The 26,830-nt window shown below is 44.0% G+C and overlaps 1 protein-coding gene across 10 annotated transcripts in view; it reads left to right on the top strand.

Moving 5' to 3' along the window:
* RALY (RALY heterogeneous nuclear ribonucleoprotein) overlaps positions 1–26,830 on the top strand; it is an 85,695-nt gene that overhangs the window by 47,193 nt on the left and 11,672 nt on the right. The gene's annotated exons all lie outside the window — the stretch shown is intronic.

The raw sequence follows: 26,830 nt of genomic DNA, 5'->3' as shown, positions 1-26,830 counted from the left end.
AACAGTCATCAGGTTTACAGAGGAACCCTTTTAATTATGAAATTGAGGCCCAGCAAGGGCCAATAAGTTATATGCCAAGGTTGTGCAGTGAATTAGTGGCAAGTCTTCTGACTCTCAGCCTGGTGCCCTTTCTACTACACTGAGCTTTATGTCAGTTCCTAAGTGGCCACCTGGTCAACTTCACTAACTTACCTGTGCCTGGATGTCAGGCTTTTTTGTGTCTCCTTGGGTCTGTTTCCTGTGAGATAGGCCTATGGGTGTTTGTACTTTGTCAGGGCATAATTCTCCTGCATATGGTGAGCATGTGTCAAGTTTTGTTTAACTCATTAGTGTGGAAGCCAGAAGAAAGAGAATAGCTGAGAAACTGGATTTCATGTTGTTAGTAGAAAAAAGGATTGCTGAAATTAGATTGCTTAGATTTCAAAATTGATTAATCTCCTAATGAAAATGTAAACTTTGGCATTATCCTCTGCTTAGAATTGAGCCTTTTCTGTTTTCTACACATTACCCTTTAACTTCGCAGTTTTGAAACATTTGGGTTCTAACCATTTGTGAACAGTAAGTCAGACAAAATTCCATTCTCCAAAAGTATCAGAGGAGCATCAGATGACTCTCAGATGCATATTAAAAAAATGTTCTAGGGGCGCCTGGGTGGCGCAGTCGGTTAAGCGTCCGACTTCGGCCAGGTCACGATCTCACGGTCCGTGAGTTCGAGCCCCGCGTCGGGCTCTGGGCTGATGGCTCAGAGCCTGGAGCCTGTTTCCGATTCTGTGTCTCCCTCTCTCTCTGCCCCTCCCCCGTTCATGCTCTGTCTCTCTCTGTCCCAAAAATAAATAAACGTTGGAAAAAAAAAAAAAGAAAGAAATAAAAAAAAATGTTCTAATCTGACTTTAAAAGGTCACACAACTGTTTCTATGCCTTATTTCCAAATTTTGGATAATTTTCCTTATCATATCATCACTGAAAATGATTAGAACCTCTTGTATTAAAGCTAGCTAGAGCTGTTCCAACCCAGGAGGGCACCTTTCTGTTCAGGGCACAGACCTTACTTCTTTGCTGAAGCTTCTGCTGATAGCAGCCATCAGCACAATCTTGAACTCTCTCCTACAGCCCTACCCACTGGCGTGGAGCTTGGCCTTTACTGATCCTAGATTTGCTCCCCCGCCCCTGTGTCAAGGAAGCTTTCTCCTTGCTCCTGGTTTCCCTCAGGGCCATCTTGGATGCCAAGAGCTTATATACTTCCATCTGGAGGAAGTTGGTTTTGAGCACAGAGTTCTATTTGGGTGAAGTAAGTAACTGCTTTCATTATGTGGTTTTGTCTCTGAACATGTTTTACCCATCTTCTCATCCTCATTGCTACCATCCAAGGCCAGATCTTAATCCTCTCTCACTGGGACTATTTTCATTGTCAATCAACCCCTCTCCCTACCTCCAGTCTTTGTCCCTGAAGTATAACCTCCTTTCTCTTGCCATAGGTTTTAAAACACATTCCTTATTTACTACTTCCTGCTCATAAAATGTCTAGTGGAATAAGTCCAGTCTCCTTAGGATGACATTCAAGGCTCTGCAAAGACTATTTCTTCCCTTTCTTTCTAGCCTCTTCTCCATCTCCCTCTTCCTCAGGCTCTTTGTTCCAAAGGAGTTCATACTAGCAGGTAGAAATATTAGAGAAACCAACTTTTGGACAGTAGAAGGGAAGAACTACCTGATTGAGTCTATGAGAGAAGGTTAGGAAATGTTCTTAGTTGTGGAACCACACTAACACTCAATTTGATAAACATTTGTGGCAGGCATAGGGATATAGGTCCTTAGGGATATGGAGAAGGCAAATGCATGGTCAAGGCCTTTGGAGCCCATAGTTGATTTAAGAGGACAGGCAGGTAAAGTAAGTAGACTACAGTGATGATCACTATAATGGAAGTATATAGTTGTGAAGGTCTTACTGTGCAGTGCTTTGGGAACATGGAGGAGAAGGGGATACTAACTGCCTGAGAGATGAAGGAAGGTTCACGAAGATGGTATTTGAGTTGGACTTCAAAGATGAGATAGATATTTGACATTTGTGAAAGAAGTATTTGGTAATTGTGAAGGGGAGTCTGCAGCTTCCAAGTGATGAGACCAGTGAGGATAAAGACACAGAATTTAGGCGTATGTCTCAGAGAAGGGTAACTAGTCCAGTGTAACCAGAGTATAGGATTTCAGGAATGGAGTGTGGTTAGGGTTAAAGTTAACAGTAAGTTGGGGCTAAACTGGGTAAGGTATAATATTCTAGGCTAAGGAAATACTATGTGAGTATTGTGTTTCTTATATAGCATGTAATTTACCATCTTTGAATTAAGTGATACACATTTATCTATTTGTGTGTGTGTGTGTGTGTGTGTGTGTGTAGCTATGTGTTACGGTGTATATGTTACATTTGGAAATAATTTGTGAAGAGCCACTGAGGCAAAGTGAATGTTAAAAAATGGAGCCAAGAGGACAGGTTAGACCTAAGCTTACTTGAGCTTGAACTTCTGAGATGTTTCTCCATTTCCATAAGTCCGTAAGTTAATCATAGCATGCTAGAATTAGAGTGGACTTCTCAGGACCAGTGGTCGGTCAGTCGGTCTGTCTGTCCGTCCATCTGTCCGACCATCCATCCATGCAGTCATGTATTCAGCAAATGCTTGATGATACTCTTGGAGCTGTGATATGGTAGTGAATAAAACAGACTACCTTCATGAAACTTGTAGTGGGGGAGACAGAAAATGAGTAAATCATTAGTTATTCTATCATTTTGTATATGAAGAAAGATAAGCAGGAGTGAAGGGTTAAGCCCTTTCTAACATTTTCAGCGGATAGAAGAGCAAGTGAAAAGTCCCCAAGGCAGGAACACGTTTGTAGAAAAACCAGAAGGCAGACAGTGTGGCTGGAGCAGCAGCCTGAGGGGGCAAAAAGCAGGAGATGAGGTTGGTGAGGGCCAGAACATACAGGGCCCTGAGGTCCAATTGGCCAGTGAGAAAATGAGGCTGACCAATAAAGAGCCAGGGCCATACAGCAAGTTAGCAGCAAGGCCAGGATTGGTATCATCCTGGTTCAGCTTCCCTTCCTTTGCCTCCCTGCTCTTTTGGCTTTGACCCAAGATTAACTTGAATCTCATTTAATCCCTCCCTTCTCCTCTCCCTCACTCAGCTCTTTCCCTCTTCCTGTTCCCTGGGCTCCTGTCACACCATTGTAGTATTTCATTTCTGGCTACTTTTCTTTATCACAGCATTAGCATTTCCCAGACCCACTTTTGCACACGTGATCTGATAATACAGTGATTCCTGGAAGGTCAAAGCTAGAGAGGTTCTTGGACATCCTTTTGTTTCAACCCCCTGATATTAGAAATCCAGAAGAGGACAAGTGATTTGCCCAAGGCCACCTATCTACTGAGTGGCAGAACTTGATTTCCTTTGCCACCCAGTCTCTGTTTATCTAAAGCTAACACTTAGGGGTTTTTCTGTGTGCCAGGCACTGTGCTAAGTGCTTTTAAAAAATAATTACAGCATGTGAATCTATAGTTCTCTCAAAGTTAAAAAATTTTCAAAACATTCATCTTTTTTTTTCTATTTCTATTTATTTTTTGTATATAAATAGATGTCAGGTTAGGATTCGGTGCATACCTATGTTCTAGGGTTTCTGTTTTCTAGCTGTGTAAACTTGGACAAGACTCTTGACCTCACTCTTAAATGTTTTTCCCACCAGAGCCCTAAAATTTCATCCCCTAACAATTTGGAAACCTGATATGCTTACCTGCTCACCTTGGGAAATGTGTCTCCATTGATGACTGAGCAGCAGTAACAGGCTGGCCCTGTGTGATTTGAAGAGGAAAGGATGAGGAGGCAGAGAACTGGGTGCCTGGGAGCCACTAGATCAGGAATTGGCAACTCCTCTCAAATCAAATAAATCAAAACATATCTAGGGTAGGAGCCTCGGGGTAGTGTTGATGGTGACTCTGCTTGGATTGTGTTCTGAGGATGAGGGGATTGCCAACTCTGTTGAATGAGAGGAGCAGCAATGCATAGCGACCCTTGTTTGTGCAAGGGCAAAAGACAGTGTGTTGGTGGCAAGTGTCCCAACATGGCTGTGGCTGCCCATAGGCCATTTCTGCTATTCATGACATCAGCCATTGACCTTGTGTCAGCCCCTGGAGAGGGCTGCTGTGGTCTGATACAAAGAGCCCAGTCTCTGTAGTCACACAGATTGAGTTCAGACCGCTGTCTACCAGTTATAATTGTGTTTTTTAGTCTAATTCTTTTTTTTTTTTAATTTTTTTTTCAACATTTATTTATTTTTGGGACAGAGAGAGACAGAGCATGAACAGGGGAGGGGCAGAGAGAGAGGGAGACACAGAATCGGAAACAGGCTCCAGGCTCTGAGCCATCAGCCCAGAGCCCGACGCGGGGCTCGAACTCACGGGCCACGAGATCATGACCTGGCTGAAGTCGGACGCTTAACCGACTGCGCCACCCAGGTGCCCCTAGTCTAATTCTTACTTTACCTCTCAGAGCCTCCTGTCTTCCTTGTCTGTAAAACAGTGTTGTTGATAACGTTTTGGGATTTGTTGTGAGGATTCAGAATACCTTAGGTAAGTAAGTGTCTCACAATACCTGATACTTAGTTGAGTGAATGGCAAGTTGCTCTGTTGTGATTAGCTCTGTGAAGACTAGTATCTTTAGAAGGTGGCATTAAAGTCAGGTCTGCTCTGATTCTCTGACACTCTCCTCCCCATATGCCCTGGATCCCTCCATTCTTTCCTCAAGTTCCAGCCCCAGAAATGTTGGGCAAGTGGGAGCCTCTCAGGCTAGTCTGTCGCTCCAGGTGGTATATCTGAGTAAGCACGATTGTTACATAGCAGACATAGAAGGCCCGGCAGGTAGCTCAGGCAGCAGTTGATGAGCAAAAGGCTTCTCTCTGTTCCCAATAAATTGGTCCTTGGGGATCCTAGCTTTGAAATTCTAATTGACACAGGAAGGAAAAGATTCATTAGGCTCTGGACTCATTAAAATGCTCTGCTGCTCACCTACAATTTATTCTTGGCACTTCATCAGGAGGAATTAAGTAAACCAATGGGTTGGGAGCTGCTGACAGAAGAGTCTGCTTGTGGAGTAGGGATGTTGAGCTTCCCATATAATGGAGCACACAGTTGGCCTCTGAAGTTCCTCACCCCTAGGACTTAGCACGAGTCTAAGACTCGTATACTGTTAGTGCCGAAAGGACCTTCTGAAAAGACAGTAGCTCATTTATGGGTCATTCAGAGAAGGGCTAGGGTTTGCCCAAGATCACCAAGCACTGTAGTCGTGGAGCTAGAATTAGAGTCCATCAAGCCTCTTGACTTCCAGGCCAGGAACCTTTCTCCTGCATCACTTTTGGATTTCTAGATCCAGTATTTCATTCATTCAACCTTGAGCTGACACTTTTGACATGGGAATAGTCATGGGAGGAGAGGGGACACCTAACCCAGTATTAGATTAGAAAGTCTCCAATCTGAGGGGTGAATAGGAATTAACTAGGCAAAGAAGCAGATGAGAAGTGTTTAAAGTTGGCAGACAAGCACATACAAAGGCCCAAAGACTTTCCAGGAATGGGAAGTTGAATCTTGCTTGAGTGGGGGAATTGAGGAAGAGAAAAGTTAAGATGTCATATCTATGAGGTTTAGGCCCCTTCCTCTTTGGTAAGAATCCTAGACCCGGGATTAGTCCTGGGTTCTAGGTGTGTTTCTGCTACCAATGTTAGTTATTCAGGTAACATTTCTTTAGCATGGAGGTACAAAATGCATAAGATGTATGTAGTCCCCTTCCTCAGAGATACGTCAGTTTAATGAGGCAAACAAACTAATAAACAACTCCTATAATAGAGCAAAGGAAAAATTACCTCTGCTGGAGGAAGTCACAGTAGAGCTGTATGTTACCGTCAGTATTTTCTCTGGGCTTTGATTATCTCACCTGTCACGTGGTGACAAGTACTGTTCTATGTTAGCTTATGAGCTGATGGGAAGACAGCTTTGTAATAACTGGTATTTATGTGGTGTTTTGTGGGTTACAAAACATTTTTCCATCATTAATTAATCTTAGTTATAATCTTATCACTTAGGAAACTTCCCCCTAGTTACAGATGAGGAAACTAAAACAGAAAGACTGAGCCTTGTTCATGGTTTCACAACTTTTGTTTAACAAAAGCTAGAGTTATAAATACAGTGGATCCAAACAGACTTTTGAAAGTAGAAAGATGACAACCTTTCTGTCCCTTGCTTGTGTGGCCCATTTCCTTCTCCCATCACTAGAAATACAAAGAACATCTCCAGTGTGAGAAAGACAGATCTAAGTTGGCTGGGGAGGAAAAAAGGGAGCTTATTTCAGTCTTTTGTAGATTGGGCTCTGAATTTTTAAAAAACAAATTTTTTTAATGTTCGTTATTTTTGAGAGGGGTGGGGAGGGTCAGAAGGAGAGGGAGACATAAAATCTGAAGCAGGCTCCAGAGTCTGTGCTAACAGAACCCTGACGCGGGGCTCAAACCCACAGACCCCAAGATCATGACCTGAGCCGAAGTCAGACGCTTAACCAATTGAGCCAACAGGCGCCCCTGGGCTCTGAATTTTTTTAAGACTGTATGTCCCAGTGTTCCTTCACTTACGGCTGTTCCATCTCATGCCATGTACAGAGTGTTGTCTCAACCATTATCTAATTAGGTACACATATCACCTTATGGGGGTAGACAGAGCCTGCTGTACAGATGGGTAAACTGAGGTTCATAGAAGTTAAGTAATTTGCCCGGAGTTCACTGAATTATTTATGCAGACCAAGGACTGGAATCCAGGGCTCCTGACACCAAACAGGTACTCTTTAAAAAAAAAAATTTTTTTTTTAATGTTTATTTATTTTTGAGAGAGAGAAAGAGAGAGAGAAGGAGGGAGGGAGACAGAGCTCGAGAGGGGAAGGGCCAGAGAGAGAGGGAGACACAGAATCTGAATAGGCTCCAGGCTCCGAGCTGTCAGCACAGAGCCTGATGCGGGGCTGGAACTCACAAACCGCAAAATCATGACCTGAGCCGAAGTCGGATTCTTTTTTTTTTTTTTTTTTTTTTTATTAAATTTTTTTTTTTTCAACGTTTATTTATTTTTGGGACAGAGAGAGACAGAGCATGAACGGGGGAGGGGCAGAGAGAGAGGGAGACACAGAATCGGAAACAGGCTCCAGGCTCCGAGCCATCAGCCCAGAGCCCGACGCGGGGCTCGAACTCCCGGACCGCGAGATCGTGACCTGGCTGAAGTCGGACGCTCAACCGACTGCGCCACCCAGGCGCCCCCGAAGTCGGATTCTTAACCCACTGAGCCACCAGGTGCCCCTAAACAGGTACTCTTAAAATTATAGAATGTAGGCTCCTTTGAATTTGTTCAGTTCACACAATTCTTGAATATACCCCATGAGCCAGAGACTTTGCTATACAAGAGAGTCTCTGGTTAGGTTCAGGCCATCTTGGTGCAGTGCTTTCCTTAAGAGCAGGGACTTTTTGTTCTTTACGTCTCTGTCCCAAGCCAGGGCCTGGTTTCAAGAATGCTTTGCTGTTGTTTTTGGCCTTAGTCTGCCAGAAGCTGGAGGGAGCAGATGGCCATAGCAGTGTGGATCATGAGGGTGTGTGTGATCCCAGGCAGGGACAGAGGATGAGTTGAGAGCCCTACACATATACTCCTGTTCCTGTGCATAGGCCCCTGCCAAGGTATTGTTCCATCCCAGAACAAAGTGAAGCTGGCCAACAAAGTGAAGCTCCCATCTCCTGTCACCTGGCCTCCATACACACATGTACTTGTTGGTCTCCTGGATGTATTTCATACAGATGCTTCTAGGTCCTGCTGTCCCAAAAGACCCTTTGGACCTATTTCCCAGGGATATCCCAAAATGAAGTTAAGGAGCCTCATCCCACAGCCATTCTGACATCTCCTCTAGTTATAGGACTCCAGCAGGCTACCACCCACTCTGCTGTTTTTACTCCTAACTCCTTAAGCAGATTGGCTGCTTAGTGTGACTTTGACAAAGAGACTAAATAGTAATCAATACTGAGAAGCTAAAGTTTTAAGGATTTTCTGGGGTGGGAAGTAACTGGGATAAGGAAGTTGACTTGCATGATGGGAAGCCTGTAATAACCTCAGGTACCTTATAAATCATGGAAGAAAATATCAACATTCATTCACAGTGTTTCAGATGCCCCTCATATTCGTATCTTTATACATCACAGAGCTCTTTCATGCACATCACTGCCTTTGAGTTTTAGAGAAACTCTGTGAGGGAAGCAGTGCAAGGATTACCATTCCCACTTGACAGTTGAGACCAGGGAAGGTTAGTGACTCTGATTGTCATGGTGGCAGAGCCCTAAACAAAATCACGACCTGAGAGACAAGTAGTCCTGGGTTTGAAGTCTGGTGGTCACCATTTGCTGATTGCATAACTGGGCAAGTTAGCCCCTCCAAGCCTCAGTTTCCTTCTCTGTAACAGGAGGATAATAATATTTACTTCTCACGGTTGTCTAAGGATTAAATGGTATAATGAATAAAAAAAAATGTCAACATGGTGTAGAACAAGTATTAGAAGCTCAGTACCTGCAGGTTTTCCATCTCAGGTGTTTTAAATTCTTGTATTCTCAGTCTTTGAAAATTAGTACTCTCATTACAGTAAAATGAGCTACATGTAATAAATTTCTGTTAACCAGAGTATCATTTAAGTGCCTCATTGGGTTAAGAGAACTCAATTAGTGGGAAGCAAGGTTGCTGGGGTATTCTGGCTAAGTACTTCTTTTTTTAAAACTTTTTTTTTTTAACATTTATTTATTTATGAGAAACAGAGTGAGACAAAGCGTGAGCGGGGGAGGGGCAGAGAGAGAAGGCAGAACAGAATCTGAAGGAGGCTCCAGGCTCTGAGCAAGTGGTCAGCACAGAGCCTGATGCGGGGCTCGAACCCACAAACTGTGAGATCGTGACCTGAGCCGAAGTCGGACACTCAACCGACTGAGCCACCCAGGCGCCCCCCAGCTGAGTACTTCTGATACAAACCACAGTGGGCTAGACCTGATAGGGACTCCATAGGTGTGTGCTAGTGTGTCTTCCTCAGAAAAGATGTTAATAAACTGGGAAAAGTCAGACTGTGTAATGTGAAGCACATTTCTTTCCTGCTGACTTCTCAGAGCCATAGTATGCACGTGACTCTGGGTGGAGTGATGTGTTGTGGGGAGATGGAATATGCCAAGTTTCCTATTTGTATTTGACCTTGGAGCCCCTTTTGTGAGGAACTCTCATTAGCATCTTGAGGAACACTGGTCATCCATGGAAGAGTTCATGCAACACTGAGCTGATCCAGTTCCTCTATTTTCTGACTAAGGTAATAGAGGTCTATAACCGAGGTTTACAGAGCCAGTCCATAGTGGAATCAAGTTTGAAGATCAGGGTGCCTGACTTCCATTTGGGCCACACTACTATTTGCACTCCACCATTCTTCTTTAGCCAACAAATCATGAAATTACAGAGGATTCTGCAACCCACTAATCAGAGTATTGTTAGAGCATAAAGCTTTCAGTTTGATGTGTTTATCCCAGTAAACAGAAAGATTATGAAACAACAGGCTTAATGGCCACCAAATGTTCCCAAGCAGTGGAGGGACTCGGGGTTGGGTGATTAGCTCAATGTTTGGAAAGGTTCCTCTAACCCAAAAAGTTTTAAGTCTGTTCTTGGTTTAAGAAGTTTCCTTTTGTATCCAGGGGCTCATCCAAGGGGCTCACAGTGCAGTTCTCCATGGTGAACACTCTGACATCAGTAACTATGGGGAAGATCCTAAGAGGGGTTAGGAGAGAATGTGTCAAATTTCTGTTCCTCCATTGCCATCTCCACCACAGAATTCAGTGGATAGAAATATGCTGTTGGTGGGGCGCCGGGGTGGCTCAGTTGGTTAAGGGTTTGTCTGACTTTTGATCTCAGCTCAGGTCATGATCTCAGCGTCCTGAGTTCAGGCCCCTCATTGGTCTCTGTGCTGGATGTGAAACCTACTTTAAAAAAAAATGTGCTGCTGGGTTTCTATCTAGACCCTGGTAGAAGGAGTTGTTCTTGACATTTAATAGGGGCTATCTTTGCATTTTGCTAAGTCTTCTGGTTCAGATCTAGTAAATATATCACCTTTGCATTTGCAGAGTTGTACAGTAGATTTGTTCAGACCACATCTGGTACTCAGAACAGTCCAGTGACAGAGGTTATACCCTTCCATGTGTATATGAGGACACTAAGGCTCAGAGAAGGGACAGTGACTTGTTCAAGGTCTGGATAGCAAATTAGTGATACATTCATGGTGGTATTATAGGTCCCTAGTGCAAGCCTGACCTATAGTAGATCCTCAAGAAATACTTATTAGATGAAAAATTTGTACATTCTCAGGAATAATCTTCACGACTTCAAACTCTTTGAACAGTGTTCTTTTAACAAGCCAACATGGTGGGGGCCCAGTGGTTGGGCGTACTCAGGGTCACCAGATACTTCAGGGTCTCCCTCGCTATGTTGATTGCTGACCAGGGTGGAGAGTTCTAGCTTTTGCTTGGTAAGGACCTCATACATCTTTCCCCACAGAAAGTCCAGATTTAGCAGTCTCTGGGCTGTAGTTTTAGCCTTTTTCTCTATTTAAAAAAAAAAAAATTAATTTCTATACCCAACATGGAGCTCGAACTCAAGACCCCAGGATTGGATGCTGTACTGACCCCAGTTGGATGCTGTACTGACTGAGCCAGCCAGGCACCCCTCAGTCTCTCTTTTGAGCCTCTGCTCCCTTTGTCTACTGAACAAAGACACCAGTGGTCCCCAGCTTTTTGCTCTGTCCCTCCTTTGTTTTCTCTCCCGTCACTGTCTTGCCTGTTCTTTTGCCATAATGATGGGTGAGGAACTTGGGCTCATCTCACGAACACTGACTGTACAGTTTACTTTTGAGGAGTTGCCATGTCAGGAATCCTGGGTAACCATTTACTGAAGCAGCACCCATCTAGGATTCTTTCACCTGTTCATTAGCAGAAATTCACTGAACATCTACTGATTGCCAGGGCAGTCTGGGAGCCTGGGATTGCAAAGATTAATAAAGAGTCTCTGCCTTCAAGGAGTTCAGAGTAAACTGGAGAGAGACAGGTGTATGAATACAAAAGTGCAGCAAATGTTGCTGCAGCAGAGGTCTGTAGAGGATATGGGGTTCCAGAGGAGTGAGTGACTGCATCTTCCTGGGGGATGAGACACAGGAGGCTTTTCTGAAGAGTTTTCATCAGGGGCATCACATCAGTGGATGTATGCTCAAGAGAACTCCTTCTTGCCCTAGCCTCCATCACCAAATCAAATAGGCTCTGGTTCTGCTTTACTGATGAAGTAAACTCTCTCTTAATCTTACTCAATGATAAAAGTGTGGTATTTGGAACAGGGGGGCCAATACTAATAGTTTTTTCATTTAGAAAATTCCTGAATGCTTAACTTGATGGTACATTATCTCATTGAATTCTCCCATCAACCTAATGGGGAGGATACTGCAATGTTATTCCCATTTTACAAATGAGAAAACTAATTCCCAGAGAGGTTAAGTCATTTACCCAGGATCATATAGCTGATATATGGCAGAGCTGGGATTTGAACCCAGGTTGTCTGATGCCAGAGTCATTCTCCTAAAAGGGCCTCAGAAAGGGCTATCATGATCTTGATACAATTCTTACCTCAAAGACTTGTAAGAATGAGAAAATACTTAGCAGCTCATCTATCACATAATAAGCAATTAATAAATCCTAATAATCATTTATTACATTATAAAACAGACTTCCCTAAAGGTTGGGTGGATTAGGCCCCTGCAAAGATGCCTCCTTTCCGTCTCACTCAAGTGTCTTCTGGCTGTGTTATCTGTACAGCCTGCTTTAAGAGGAATGGATGGTGGAGGTGGCAGGGGCAGTGGTACGTGGAGTTCAGTTCAGCAGGTACATCTGAGCTCCCACTCTTGGCCAGGGCCTATCCTGAAAGGCAGAGGGGATGCTGAAAGTGCGGTCCCTGCCATCAGGAATTCACAAGTCAGTGTAGGAAAGGAGATGACACAGAAACAGATTATTTTAATACAGTCTCCTCAGATGGATGTTAGGCAGCACATCAGACCCCACTGCCCATGGCTCATACCACAACCAGCAGGGTAGGAATCACTTACTATTATATTAATTGATTAAATAATCATCCTATTAATATCCTTGTAATCAATTAAAGCCACTTTTGTTAATGTAGAAAGTAGGTGATACCATAAAGAAGGTCAGCAGCTACTTAAAGGAGACTTTTAACATGCTCAATTGGAAAAACCCATTTTATTTTTATGAGGGGGGTGGTGGTGGTGTTCCAAAACTGCCAGTAGAGCTGAGGGAGTCCTTGGCTTGAGGAGTGTACTATGGGGAAGGATTTATGTCCTTCAGATTTCCCCCTGGTCACCCAATGTGCTCCGTAGTTATCACTTACTTTATAGCTTCTTGTACCCAAGCATATATTTTTTTTTTTTTTGTCAGAATGAGCAAGAAGGGGGAGGTAGCTTTCTGAGGCAGGACATCTGCCAAGAGAGGAAATGACTGAGCATCTGCTGGGATTGGCAGGGGCTGTGCCAGGGAAGCAAAGGCATTGTGAGTTGTGTGTATTATTGCATGAGGTACCTCTAATTAATTGGTTCCATGAGCACTTTTGGAATTCCTGCCATGTACCTAATAATATGCTAGGTGATGTGAAAAATACCCCAAAGTTTTATGGTGCTTGGTGAGAAAAGACTAACACATAAGACAAAAAGGAGTCCACGCAGATGGGATGAGCAGGGGTTGACTTGTGGGGTTCAGACTCTCAAGAGCTATAGAGACTTAGGACTGCCTCCTTACAGAGCACTGTCCTGCCTGTGACTTAGGAGTGGGTCATGGCTTCCATGAAGTCAGGCTCTTCAGCAGCCCACACGGCCGTTTCTGATCTGGCCTCTGCCAGGTCCCCGGCTTTCCTTGTACTCCAGACAAACCACAATACATATTATTGTTCCCTAAATATAGAAGCTTTATTTATTTATTTACTCACTCACTCACTCACTTACTAATTAGCTTCCACAGCCTTGCTTATGCTCTTTCCTCTTTCCGAAATGTTCTCCCTCTCTTGTTTGTGTTTGGACTAACTTCTTTCATCCCTCTGGACAAGATCAGGACTTCTTGATGACTACTTTCTGACTTCTCCTTTCTCTTCTCTCCTGTCCTTTTGGTAAGTGACATGCTTTTGAGTTCTTCATGTCATAGCCCTTATCAAGATGAAATATAAGTTCTTGTTTTTCTTTTTCTTTCTTTTTTTTTTTTTTTAATGTTTATTTATTTTTGAGACAGAGACAGAGCATGAACGGGGGAGGGGCAGAGAGAGAGGGAGACAGAATCGGAAGCAGGCTCCAGGTTCCGAGCCATCAGCCCAGAGCCCGACGCGGGGCTCGAACTCACGGACCGCGAGATCGTGCCCTGAGTCGAAGTCGGACGCTTAACCGACTGAGCCACCCAGGCACCCCAAGTTCTTGTTTTTCTGAGATCACCACTGGACTGTGAATTCCTCCAGGGCTTGTCTGTATTTTGTACAGTGTCAGACAGTAATAGGTGCTCAATAAATGATTTTTAAATGAGTAGATAAATAAAATTTTCAGCATATTATTCCTCTGCCTAGGAGCCTATAAAACTTCTTTGTGGCATTCAAAACTCTGTAGACCGAAAAACAAATAAACACAGGACACTATTATCTCATGTATACATGAAAAAAACAATGATTTGCCTTTTTTCTCCTAATTAATTCTCCCCCCCCCCCCCCCCGCCCCATCATAATACATGATACTTGTGAGATTGCCATGAAAGTGACATTCATTGGTGATAGGAGAGTAAATTGGTAGGTACAACATTTTTAGAAAGAAATTAGTGTATCTTAAGAGACATAAAAAAATCATACATTTTGACATAGTAATTTCACTTCTGGGGATCTGTCCTAAGGAAATAATCAAATATATAGAATAAACTTTACCTTAGATGTTATTTATAGTCATGAGAAATTGGGAAAAGCATAAATGATCACTTGACTACAACCATTATAAACTATGATAAAGTCACTCAGGGGAAAACTATGAGTTATTTAAAACAGTCACAAAAAAATGGGGCTTATTGAAAATTATGCAACAATAAGGACAGATATGTTATATATGTTATAATGTTAATTGAAAAAATCAGGTTACAGAATTGGATGAATGATTTAACTATGTAACCCAAATATAATGCAAAGGGAAAAACTGGAAGGAACTATACCAAGATGGTGACAGTAGTTCCACTCTAGAGAGGAGTAGGAGTTTAGGTGATTTCTTACGGTAATTTCAAAAAGTAAACATACTAGTACAAATACCCAAAATTTTGGCTAAGAATTTTGAAACAGTAAAGCAAAACTTTCAGTTTTAAGCAAAGGAGTGATATGGTGTTATTATTCCAGTAACTGTGTGGAGGATGAATTTGAAAAGTGATAGTAAGAATAGAGAGACAGGGTTACATTCTAAAAGTTTTAGGAGGCCAAATCAGGCCTTGGTTCACTGTGTCAATGAAGGGATGGATGATTCAGTGTGGAGGGAGTATATATGCCAGTAGTTCAGGGATTGCCTGAACTACTACCAGTAGTATATGCCACTGGTTCAGGGAGTTGATGCTTTGTCCAAGGTTATGTGGCTAGTAACCTGGAATTAAATCCTGGTCTGTCTGTTCCACAGCACATGCTCCTGCTCCCACAGCTGAGACCTCTATTACAGTTTTGGGGAAATACCAGCTATTATTGGACTGTAGAAACTTGTTTAGTGTAGTGTTTTGTTTTTGATGGGAAAGGGGACAAGAAAGGGTTAGTTAATTATTTCTAAGATGATGACTGGGGGGAAAAGACCATAAAGTTGATTCTGTCATGATCAGTTGAATTGACTAGAGGTTCATTAGGTATTGGGTATGTTACGCGTGTTTTCTTGGGGGCTTCCCCCCTCCACCAACTTGTTGTGGTTCATTAGTTGGCTTTTATTTGATGCTTGTGGCATCAGTGCCTCTTGAGCTTTGGTATGCAAATGTGTACCATATTACATGCAGATGAATATTTTGGTCATTATGCCAAGTTTATTCATGATGCTGTAGCTGGAGGGTGGAAGAGGTCAGATTGGCAGCCTCCAACAAGGGACAAATGTCTAAGCAGCTCCCTGAAAGGAAGGGTTTGCCTGAGCCATTTGATGCCCCATCCCCACACCTGTCTCATATAGCTTTGTCCAAGAAAAGTTGGCTTCAAACTTCAGTCTATACTTTGGAGTCTGATACCCAGCCCTTTAGAAGAACCCAGTTCATGTTGCTTACTGTGTGACCGTGGGCAACCGACTTTGCCTGTCTGAACTGGAGTTTACTCACCTGTAAAGTGAGTATGACTTAATAACCCCTTAGAGTATCTTTGTGTGTGGATTTGATAGCCTTAACTCATGAAGGGGCTTCTAAGCCACATTAAAGGTGTTGGACTGTATTCTTGGTGGTAGGAAGTTGCCGGAAGATTTTTAAACAGGAGGTGGCAGGGACGCAGTTGCTTTCTCTCAATCAAGGTAGATGCTTAGTAATGTTTGTGGAGTTAATATGTTATCAGAGGGACAAAAGCAGAGTGACTTTGACTGACATCCTTCTTAGTGGTCCTTTTTGGGGGAAACATGGCACTGTGAAATCATGCTTAGAGTAGGCCCTCAGATACATTTAGATCAGCACCTTGGAGAGAGGTCAGCTTTCTTCCCTTTTCTGAATGGGAAATTAGAAATATATATATATGCCAATGCATATGCTGTCTGTAGGATCAAGCTTTTGAGGGGCTGTGAGGGTGGCATTCAGTATTTTCAAGGAGAAGGATTGTTGTAATGAGCAAAATATTGATTGCACATGAAAGGATTTTAATCAGCTGCCCTTACACCTGAAGGGGGCACAGTGCTTGGCTGCAGTGCCAAGTTGTGCACCATCCACCCCCTGCTTCCAGCTGATTGGCTTCCTGCCCGGATATCTCTGTCTAGGAAGATCTGCAACAGCAGTCCATCCAGGCAATATTCCTGTCCATATTTATGAAGCACATCTCCTGTAAAAGAGTACACTCCCATATGTTATCTCCTTTGACCTTCATAGCAGCTTGCATTGCCAGTGGGCAGAACAGGGATTTTTATCCCATTTTACAGATGAGAAACCTTGAACCTCAGAAGTGAAATGCCTTCCCAAGTTCACACAGCTAGTAGAGGTGAGATTCAGGACCAGGACTCCACAGGCAAACAAATCCAAAGCTAGCAATCCCCTATTGCTATTTTAGGGCAAGGCCTGCTTGGAAGGGGTTAGGCCTCTCTTTCTGTTTTCCTCAGAATCACCTACTTCTACTTTTTTAATATTTTTTAAAAAATGTTTGCTTATTTTTGAGAGGGAGAAAGAGAGTGCACGTGAATGGGGGAAAGGGAGAGAGAGAGGGAGACGGAGGATCTGAAGTGGGCTCCATGCTGACAGCTGAGAGCCCGATGTGGGGCTCGAACTCCCGAACCGAGAGATCATGACCTGAGTTGAAGACAGATGCTTAACCAGCTGAGCCACCCGGGTGCCCCTCCCTTACTTCTAAGATAGTCTGGAAAATGGGGACTCATGCACTAACATTGCACAGCCTTCTGCAGCCTTATTCAGTATAGAATAGCCACAGAATGTGGAGGTTATATTGGAGATATAGAACAGTGAGCAAGTAGAGGTTTCTTGCAGTATTCGGCCCCTGGGGCCCTATTGCCCAGAAGAGGAGCCCAACCTGCCTTCTGGGTCTTTGAGGTACAAAGAGGCTTTTTGTAACTTTTACTTAGGAAAGGACCTCTTCCTGACCCCCTTCTCCAGTTGTGTTTTCTTGGAAGGTGGGGAGCTGCTTTATTCTAGATACTCATTTATTCATTCAACACTTAAGTGCCTACTCCTTGATTCCTACACATTTCCAAATACTAGAATTTTGTGACATGCTTGAAGAGACTGTTGCATCCACAGTGATGGTATTCCTTCCTTCATCACAGTTTAGTTCTGGGAGTATTCCTTCCTTCATCACAGTTCAATTCTGGGTGACATTATCACAGCAGAATTCACCACCTTCCCTTTGATACTTACAAGGTAACAATAGTGGCAGCAGTAGCTAATATTTGCATACTTTGTAATGTACCAGATACTGTTGTAAACACATACATTTTATCCTCCAGCAGCCCCACAGATATTGCTGTCCCCATTTTACAGGTGAGCCAACGTGTCACACAGCTAGTGCAGTGGCTGAGTGAAGACATTTTGGCTTCAGAAATTGCTTTTTTTTTTTTTTTTTTAAATTAAAAAAAATTTTTTTTAATGTTTATTTTTGAGAGAGAGAGCGAGCGAGCATGAATTGGGGAGGGGCAGAGAGAGGGAGACACAGAATCCAAAGCAGGCTCCAGGCTTTGAGCTGTCAGCACAGAGCCTGACGTGGACCTGAAACTTGTGAACCATGAGATCATGACCTGAGCTGAAGTCAGATGTTCAACCGACTGAGCCACCCAGGCGCCCCTAATTTTTTCTTTTAAATGTTTATATTTGAGAGAGAGAGAGCAGGGGAGGGGCAGAGAAAGAGAGACGGAGACAGAATCTGAAGCAGGCTCCAGGTTCTGAGCTGTCAGCACAGAGCCCAGTGTGGGGCTCGAACTCACAAACTGAGGTCATGACCTGAGCCAAAGTTGGATGCTCAATCGACTGAGCCACCCAGGTGCCCCGAGAAGTTGCTCTCTTGACCAGATTACATGGCCTCTTAATGTGGGAATAAACATGCAGGCTTTGGCTCCTGCTTGAGGACAGTCTCCTCCTCACAGCAGCAGGTTATACTCATTTCTACACCACATCATATGACCCACCTATTTTTGGTTGTGCTGAAAGATAGGCTAACCACATATGCTCAGTTAGAACAAACTTTTGTACAGTGATGATAAATTGGCCATGCACCTGCAAGATTCAAGGTACACTATTGTGTCTTGGTTGCTCATCTGCTTCAGCCAGTCATACTCTTCGGTATATTGTGGCATTCGGGAATGAATCTGTCCATCTTACTTTTAAGAAACTCTTACTTTTAAGGAGAGGGAAGACTACTGTGTAAGCAGCCATGATACAAGACTATGGAAGTTACACATGCCCCCTTTTCCTGCCTAGTTTCTTTTCTTTTTTTTTTTTTTAAATTTTTTTTTTTCAACGTTTTAAATTTACTTTTGGGACAGAGAGAGACAGAGCATGAATGGGGGAGGGGCAGAGAGAGAGGGAGACACAGAATCGGAAACAGGCTCCAGGCTCCGAGCCATCAGCCCAGAGCCCGACGCGGGGCTCGAACTCACGGACCGCGAGATCGTGACCTGGCTGAAGTCGGACGCTTAACCGACTGCGCCACCCAGGCGCCCCTCCTGCCTAGTTTCTTAATGTAGTCTAGTGTCGAGGGAGAGAAGGTCCAGAAGTACCAGCCTCTTCAGGAATATACCATCCTCTCATATCCCCAGGCCTCAGGAAGGCTGTTAAAGTCCCAGACAGCCTAGATCATCTTCCCTTGAAGGATATAATATGAGCTAGAGTAGATGACCAAGATAAATTACCTGAAGTATTTGGTAGCAAGTCCTTAAACTTACCCTTGGCCTGCTTACCCTGTTCTCTTTCTTGATGGAAGCAAAAAGGTTAGGATAGTTTTTGTAAATTGGTCTAATACTGAAGTCTAAAAGAATTGGGCTAAAGGACTTGAAAGAAATAAAATAAACTCTTCTTTCTTTGCTTTGGTTTCCATGGAGGTTGACAAAGACGGGTGAGAGTTGCTTCCAGGGTAGCGTGCTGAGTGGATGCCGGTCCACAACTCTTGCGGGGTTGTGAAAAGTCTAGAGATGGAGAGTAAGTGCCCAGAAACTAGTAATTTGACTTTTTTATTGCATTTGACAAATGTATTTGTCTGCAATGGATTGGAAGTTTAAAAAGCAAAAGAAAAAAAGTAGTTCTTCGTCACAATTTTGAGAAGTACTGTTTTGTCTGTAAAATGAGATTGATAATACTTACCTGTTGCATGCTCCTCAGACTGAGACAGCCAGGAGCCCCAAGAGCTGGCACTGTAACCATTATGGCATGTTCTGGATGAAAAGCCTGACACAGAGGAGAGGGCTCCCTGTCACTCTACTTTTTCTACCTCACAGGAGGTCTGGAGACGTGCTTTCTCATTCCACCACTGACCCTAACTTATTTTTGTGACCTTGGGCAAGTCACTTCTTTAGACCTTAAGTATCTCATCTATTTTCAGTAGCAGGGACTATGTTTTATTCATCTGGTTCCTCAGCATTTAGCTGGACAGGACTTGGCATGTAATGAGTATTGAATACTGAGGCAGTGATGACACTAGTTGATCTGTAAGGATCCTCTCAGTCTGAACATCTTAGTTACCTTATCGTCTCTCCTTTCTCAGCATCCTATTCCCTACCTTCTCCACCTGGTAGCATACCTCTATTTCCTCATGTCTGTTTGTCTAGGCAGTCTTGATCCTAGTACTTTGAGACAGCCCACGTGGTGTCCATGTTTTGACTCATTTGTGAAGTGTGTCTAGGATAAACCCACCAGGGATAACACAAAGGATAGTAAGAGCTGGCTCACAAAGTCAGAAACATGCTCTTACTCCATTCTTACCCAGTGGGGCCTGGGCCTAGGGTAACCCTGCTGGCAGCCCTGCCAGACCTGAATAATGGCCACAGCCTGGAACAGGGTTTTCCATGAGCTCCATCGGGGTCTCCAGTAATTGGAACATGGCACCTTCCGACTTTTAATGGATGGCAGACGAGAGGAGCATTTGTCACTGCCTGACTTCCCTGCGGGAAAGAGGCTCATAAGTCACAGCTGACAGACCCTTTGATGACTTTTAAACTTCATTTACAGAAAAGAATAGCTCTAATCAACCAACAGCAAGCAGTGACTAATCTTGCCACATTATCACTGTGAGGAGCCAGCCCTTTAAGGTGTAGAAAGGGGAGGGGGAACATGCCCCGGCTTACAGCAGGTGCTTATTGTCCAGCAGGTTCTTGGACTTGAGAGTATGCCCTCAGCAAGACCCCATGCATTTATGCCCAGAGGGCCAGAGAGTGTTAGAAGCTGACCTCCTGGCTGGTACAGGGCACACCTAGCATGAAGCCATTTTGGGCCAAGGTTAAGAGCACCACAGCTCTAGTCTCAGACTGATGGATTGCAGCTCTGCCATTTCCTGGCTAGTGTAAGACTAAGTTCCAACCCTTAGTCTCCTTATCTGTGAAATGAGTACAATGTATACCATCACCTACCCTGAAGCAGAAGACTGAGTGCAGTAGTAAGTGCTCAGGAAGTGTTGGTAATGATTATCATGGTTAGCCCTAAAGGGGCCCTTTTTTGTCACATGCTCCAAAACCCAACATCATGTGGCACATCAGCAGCAAAGCCAGAATCAGTCTTCTATGGGAACAGGGGAAGTCAGTGGGAGCAGTCTAGTGGATTAGGAAGAGCACAGACTTCAGAACCAGATTAAGATTAGGGTCTTTTTATCCTAATCATGCCACTTAAATGTAACTGTGGACAAATTATTTAAGTTCTCTGAACCTTAGTTTCTTCATCTGAAGAGTGGAGATGATACTTAATCTCACTGGGTTGTGGTCAGGATTATGAGAGATTATGCCTGTAAAATTTTCAGCACAATGCCTGGTATAAAGCTGCTGCATATTAAATTGTGTGTTTCCTTTTTGTTCTTCCCCAAGACAAGAATTGGTATGCAGCTATCAAGGGAGGAAGAAGCAGCACTGAAGAAATTCTATTTCAAACATTTATTTCCAGCCCTGCCTTGCATATACTTGAAGGGGGAGCAAAGAGGAAAAAGTGGCATGTTTTGTACATTGTTATTGCAGTTTTTCCTGCCAAGCAGAGCCTCTCCCCATGTCACCACCCAGTTGAAATTAGCCTTAAACATACTCTCTTGTCGTGGAGACTTCTATGATGCTCCTTCCCATTCTCTGATACCCCAGACTGCTTTGTTTGGGCAGCTTCTGGAGCAGTGAACTCCAGCCCAGGGCACATGTGCTTGATGGTCATGGTGCATGTACCCTGATGGACTGGGAGTTCCTTGAGATCAGGTACCAGACCAATTCCTGGATGAATGAGTTGGCCTTATTCACTTATGAATGAGTACTGACTATTTGGATAGCTGTAATTATGACTGAATGCATAGGTAAGTGTTTGGAGGACTTCTTTGGCAAAAATGAAGAGGTTGACAATTATTTTTAGATTCCTAACTGTAATTTAGTATTGGGGATTATAGGGCCAGGGTTCTACCTACCCACTCCTTGCTGCCTTTCTTCCCTATAGCTATAAGGACTGCTTGTCACAGATGCTAAGCCTCAGCCTAAGGCCACAATCAGGGGTAGAGTTAGGGTACAAGATACCCAGACAACACTGTGGGGAAAGGTGACTGAGGCCCCAGCCCTGCTTCTGTCTGCTTTGGGGTCTCCCCTCAGGGCCTGTTTGATGCTGTTACCAATGTTATAGTTTAGGAATAGAGACCTAATGGTATAGCTGAGGAGTGAGTCACTGGTTCAGCAAGGCCTAAACCCCAAACCCCTCCCAGCTAGCGTTCTTTCCTCTCCCAGCCCCTTATAGTATGATTTGATAGGCATGGGTGGAAGCACCTTTATGAAATTTCTAGGTTTAGTTCCAGACACTGGGACAAGGGAGAGAGTATGCGTAGGCCCTCTACCCCTGACTCACTCAGGCAGAGTATGGAGCACTGGGAGATGACAGATGGAAAGAACGTAGGGCTGGAATGTGGATGATCTAGACTGCTGGGCTAGATTCATCTGTTTTCATGGGGCCTAGAGCATTTGAGTTTCTTATGTAAATACCTACTGGTCTTAACCATTATATCAGGCACTTTGTACATGTTATCTCTGATCCTAACAATCCTGGAGGTTGGTATAATTCCCATTTTGCATTTGAGGAATCTGAGGTTTACCGAGTTTAAGGGACATGTCCAAGTTTACATCTCATAAATTGTAGGGCTGGAATTGGAACTCATTCCTGTCTGACTCCAGGGCCTGTGCCATTTCTGCTCTTTCAGGTGCATTCTTTCCTTTGTTATTAGGAAACAGTTAAGAAACAGGTTCCTGGAGAGAGGGCTTTGTTGAAAAGCTAGTAGAAGATAGTGCCCTTGAGCATTCTTCCCCAGCATCTCCATAGTGCCTGCACAGAGGGGAATGCTTAAGAAATGTTTGTTGAATGGGTGAAGGGGTTAGGAGTTGGGTAATAATAGCTATAATCCTCTATCCTTTTATAGTATGTTACAGATGCAACAGAGCACTTTCATACTGATTAGCGTATTTGATTTTATATCAGATTTGAAAGGTAATCAGGACAAAGATTATTTGTTTTCAGAATAAGGATGATAAGGCTCAAAGAAATTATATGACTTGTTGCAGGTCATATGACTAAGAACAACAAAGCCCAGGGCCAGGCCTCCTGAACAAGGAGAGTACTCCTTATACTCTCACCCATTCTAGGAGCCCTCAGTATTCACATCCTGGGAACTGGAGTTTCTCATGGGAGTGGGAATTGTCAGGAACTAAAGAGCATTCCTTGGGAAATTAGTCCTCTCTGACCAGTAATTATCATTTTGGGCAATGCTAATGAGCTGGGGCCTGGTGAGTTGAATGAGATTAATAGATGTTCTGTCATCCTTGGCCGCCTGTTAACCAGGAGCCTCTGGCCTCTGGACCAAGGAGGCCCTGGGCACTGATCAGTCTAATTGCTTGGCTTTCTCCAGAAATAACCTCACCATCACTGATAGCTATTTTCCTTCAAAATCATTCTCATATCCCTAATGTTATCTAAGGGCAGAGGTCTGGCCACAGGCTGGTGTGACCCTCATCTGCACTTTGGAGAATGAGACCAGAAGTGTCAAGCAGGGCTGGCCTAGACAGAGGCTGTAAATGGCACTGGGAGGCATCAGGACCAAGACCAGCAGCTCCTCTTTTGAAATTAGTGCTTGAAGAAGAGATGCAGTACCAGGTAGGATTTATAGAATTGAGGCAGTGGGCATTCTGATGGCTAAGTGCCTCAGAGGTTAGGCTGAAGACTAAATTTGATCCTGATAGCCAGGATTATGAGGGCTGACATGGCAGAGTCAGAGCCTTGGGACAGTTGGTGGAACAGTGGTGTGTAGCAGCCTGGATTCTAGTCCCCTAGCTGTTCTCTTTACTAGCTGGATGACCTTAAGTAAGTCACTTACTTTTGCTGAGCCTCAGCTTTTCATTTATAAAATGGAACTAACAACATCAGGATCAAGGACATAAACTGGTTTTGTTCATGAAAGTCATTTAAAGTCCTTACCTTGGCAATCAGTATCCAAGACATCTCTTTGAATAGGCTTTTGGAGTCAAACAGACCTGGGTTCCAGTTCCAACTTTGCTCTATTAACCAATAACCTGGCCTGAGTCTTCATTCCCCTATTTAAAACACCTCACAGAGCTGTTGTGAGGATTAAATAAAGTGGCACATATAGAGTCAGAAGCTCTTTTTACCTTCATGGTTGTCTGGGGGTCTCATTTACCCAGAGTTCAGGGGTCGTCATACGTTTTAGGGTATTTCTATCTTTACAAAGCCCTGTCACTTGACCACATGTTCAAGCTTGGGTTCTTGGCTTCTAAAACATAGCTTCCATCTGAAATGTTTCAACTGGGAAAAACAATTTGTTTTTGCCAAATTTCCTCTGTTCTTACTAGCTTGGAGAAGTGAGCCCATCTCTTTGAGCTGTAAATTGCATTTCAAAGCCTGTGTCTCTGGTGGGTTTTAATTAGCTTAAGGGCCTGGCTTTTATGCAGCAGTTGTTTCACCAGCAGGTAAAGGTCAAGACCCTTACTTGGGAGCCAGTCCCCAGTTTTCCTCTAATAGCATATCTGCCCCTTCCCAGCCCCTCACTGTCCTGAGGGGCAGTCTTTCACCAGCCCAAAGGAAAGATGGAATTTAAGAACTTGAGGACTAATGGGGTTCTCGGCCTTGCCACTCATGGGCTGGGGCATTGTGGCCAAGTCCATTCCCCTCTGTTCCTCAGGGTGAGAGTATATAAACCCCATGTTCACTGAAGCCCCTGCTAATCTGACATTGTAGAAGTTTCTGTGAAGAAGTCTGGTCCCTACTTCCTCTTCCCACCACCACGAAGAATCATCTTTCTACCCAACTCTCCTTGGCTCCGTCCTTCTACCCAACTCTCCTTGGCTCATTGCTAAACATGGGGCCTCTGGGGGGCTGCAGACACCTTGCTCTCAATTACACAGCTAATCTGTGAGGCAGAGCTTGGCTTGGGGAAATAGCTTATCAAATCAAGCAGCTTCTGCTGAATAGGATGTCAATATTTACTAAGGCTCATACTCTAAGCTAGGGGGAAGCCTGGAAGAACCAAGAAAGAATCGTGGGGGGAGTATTAAATTGGGGATGGTTGGTCTGCAGGGGGTAGGAGAGTGTTTGGGTCAGAGACTCTAGTGTTTTAATGAGATACCTGGGGGACCCCCCGCCAGCCCTGGCCATACATACTTAGGGCTACAGCTAGCCCTTCTCAGCACCTCCTGGGACATTATTCTTATTGCTTCCTCCGTAATTCTTATTGGGCACTTACTGTGCCCAAGCCTTCATCAGGCCTGCCTCTACCATTTGCAGGACAGGACAAGAGTACAGGTGGAGACTTACATGCCATATGTCTAAATATTTGTTTGGAGGTTATAAGTGAAGCTAACAAATTGCTAGGTTCGTAACAACCTGGAAGACTATGTCTGAATTTAGAATTCTTGACTCTTTGATATTCTGTACCTGAACCTAGCAGTTCTGGAAGAACTGGTCTGGGCACCTTTTCATTTCCTAAGCGCAACTTGGTCCCTCACTTTGAGGAGCCTCATAAACATGTGTTTAGACACTGAAGCTTTTCCATATTCCTGTAGATAGCTATTCCTTTGGGCTTAGAGAGTATGCACAGTAGCAGCACAGCCTTCCCTTGGAAGAGTTTATAGGCCTTGAAAGCAGATTAAGGGCTGATTAGATGGGGTGGGGGAGTGGGTGGAGTATAGGGGTTGGTGCCTGGAGCATGCTTCAGATGGACATTTCTTCATGGCCCTGCAGATTCCTCACCCAGCCTGGCCATACGCATACGTGTCCCTCTTTGTGTGACATGGCTTTTATGCTTTTATACATGCATTCATGTCCCCCTTTTATACTAACCTTTGTGTGACATGGCTTTTGTCAGCCTTTTCTTGACATTATTCAGAATGTGCTCCAGTCTGACCTTCATCTCCATCTAGAATGGGCCTTACCAGTGTTGGGCAGTGTTGTCAGAACAGAGGAATTCAACTAGTCAGAGCGTAATTAATAGATCCTATAAAGAGTTTCACTGTTTGTAAAGTCCTTTTATGTACATTGTCCCAAACCCCAAGTGATGAGAGAAAAGATTGAGTACTGCCAAACCTGAAGAACTTCTCACCAGCCAAGGAGTGAATGCTGATCCTGCTGTAGAACTAAACATAGTAGCTCAGCAAATGCTTCCTGCTCAGTGGTTGGTATTAGAGGCTCTTGCCAGAGGTAGGAGGGAGCCCAGCACCTGTTATGCCCATGCCAGGTCAGTGGCAGAGGTAGTAGACATCAACAGGTCTGAACCATCGCCCCCCTTCTCTTTCCATCTTGGTCTACAACCCAGGCCAGTGGTTGGTTCCCTTCAGCCACAGCAGGTGGCTTCTCCCTGAGCCCAAACTTCATTTCTCTGAGCTGAACCAACCAGGAGAGTTATCTGATGCCTGTGGAGGAGCCCCACAAACTTCTTATATATATCCATGGATGGATGAAGAATTAACTTTTGAATGGCTTGTCATCCAGCTAGGCGAGGGATTATCACAGAGGACTGGGCGGGGGGTGGTGGGCAAGGGAACCCACATACATGGAGCATTTTCTGCTGCACATGGACGTTATGTTAAGTGTTTTCATGGATAATATCTTTTATGTTCCTCACTGCTTAATAAATGATGACTGGACGTAAAAGTAAACTGAGCACCAAAGAATCCTTTCCAGGCCCTTTCCAAAGCTGGCACCAGCTCCTTCATCAGTAGCAGTGCCCTCTCAGCCCCTGTCCTTTACCTAGGATGGCACACACTTGAATTCAGTATATCCATCAAGCTACTGCAAGCCTACCCTAGGTAGGAGTAGGTTTTTCCTCAGAATTATTTATTCTCAGGTCCAGCCTATGGTTTCCTTGCAGTGAGTGCCATCTGCTGGTCAGAACATGCCAGCTTCCAGACTGGGAGGATTGAAGAGAAAAGGGTCTCTTACCATAGTGGAACAAAAGATAGCGCTTTCTCTGCCTATACTTAGCTCTGCTCTAATTCCCTGAAAAGAAGCTCCCTCTGCCCCCAAAATATTAGCTTTGTGAGCAGGTGTTTACAGTTAGCCTAGGTTGATGAGAGGTTTTTTGGTTTTTTTTTTACATACTGCTTAGGGTCTTCAGCACCTTCTGTGATAGCTCTACAATGGGGTATTGAGATAGGAAGGTTCCAAAGGGATTTGTACAAACCCATGCCAGTGAGCAGAGAAGTCTGGGCCAGTAAGTAGAAATGCCAGTACTTACTGTTAGACTTTTCCTACTGACATCAAGCCTCCTTTACCTTTTCCTCTGGAGCCTGTGCTCTGTTATAGCATGTCCAGGGTTGGG

This window comes from Prionailurus bengalensis, chromosome A3, assembly GCF_016509475.1.
Source record: "Prionailurus bengalensis isolate Pbe53 chromosome A3, Fcat_Pben_1.1_paternal_pri, whole genome shotgun sequence".
In the NCBI taxonomy this organism is placed as follows: domain Eukaryota; kingdom Metazoa; phylum Chordata; class Mammalia; order Carnivora; family Felidae; genus Prionailurus; species Prionailurus bengalensis.
The sequence above is the reverse complement of the archived record's forward strand: the minus strand, read 5'-3'. Positions and strand labels throughout refer to the sequence as shown.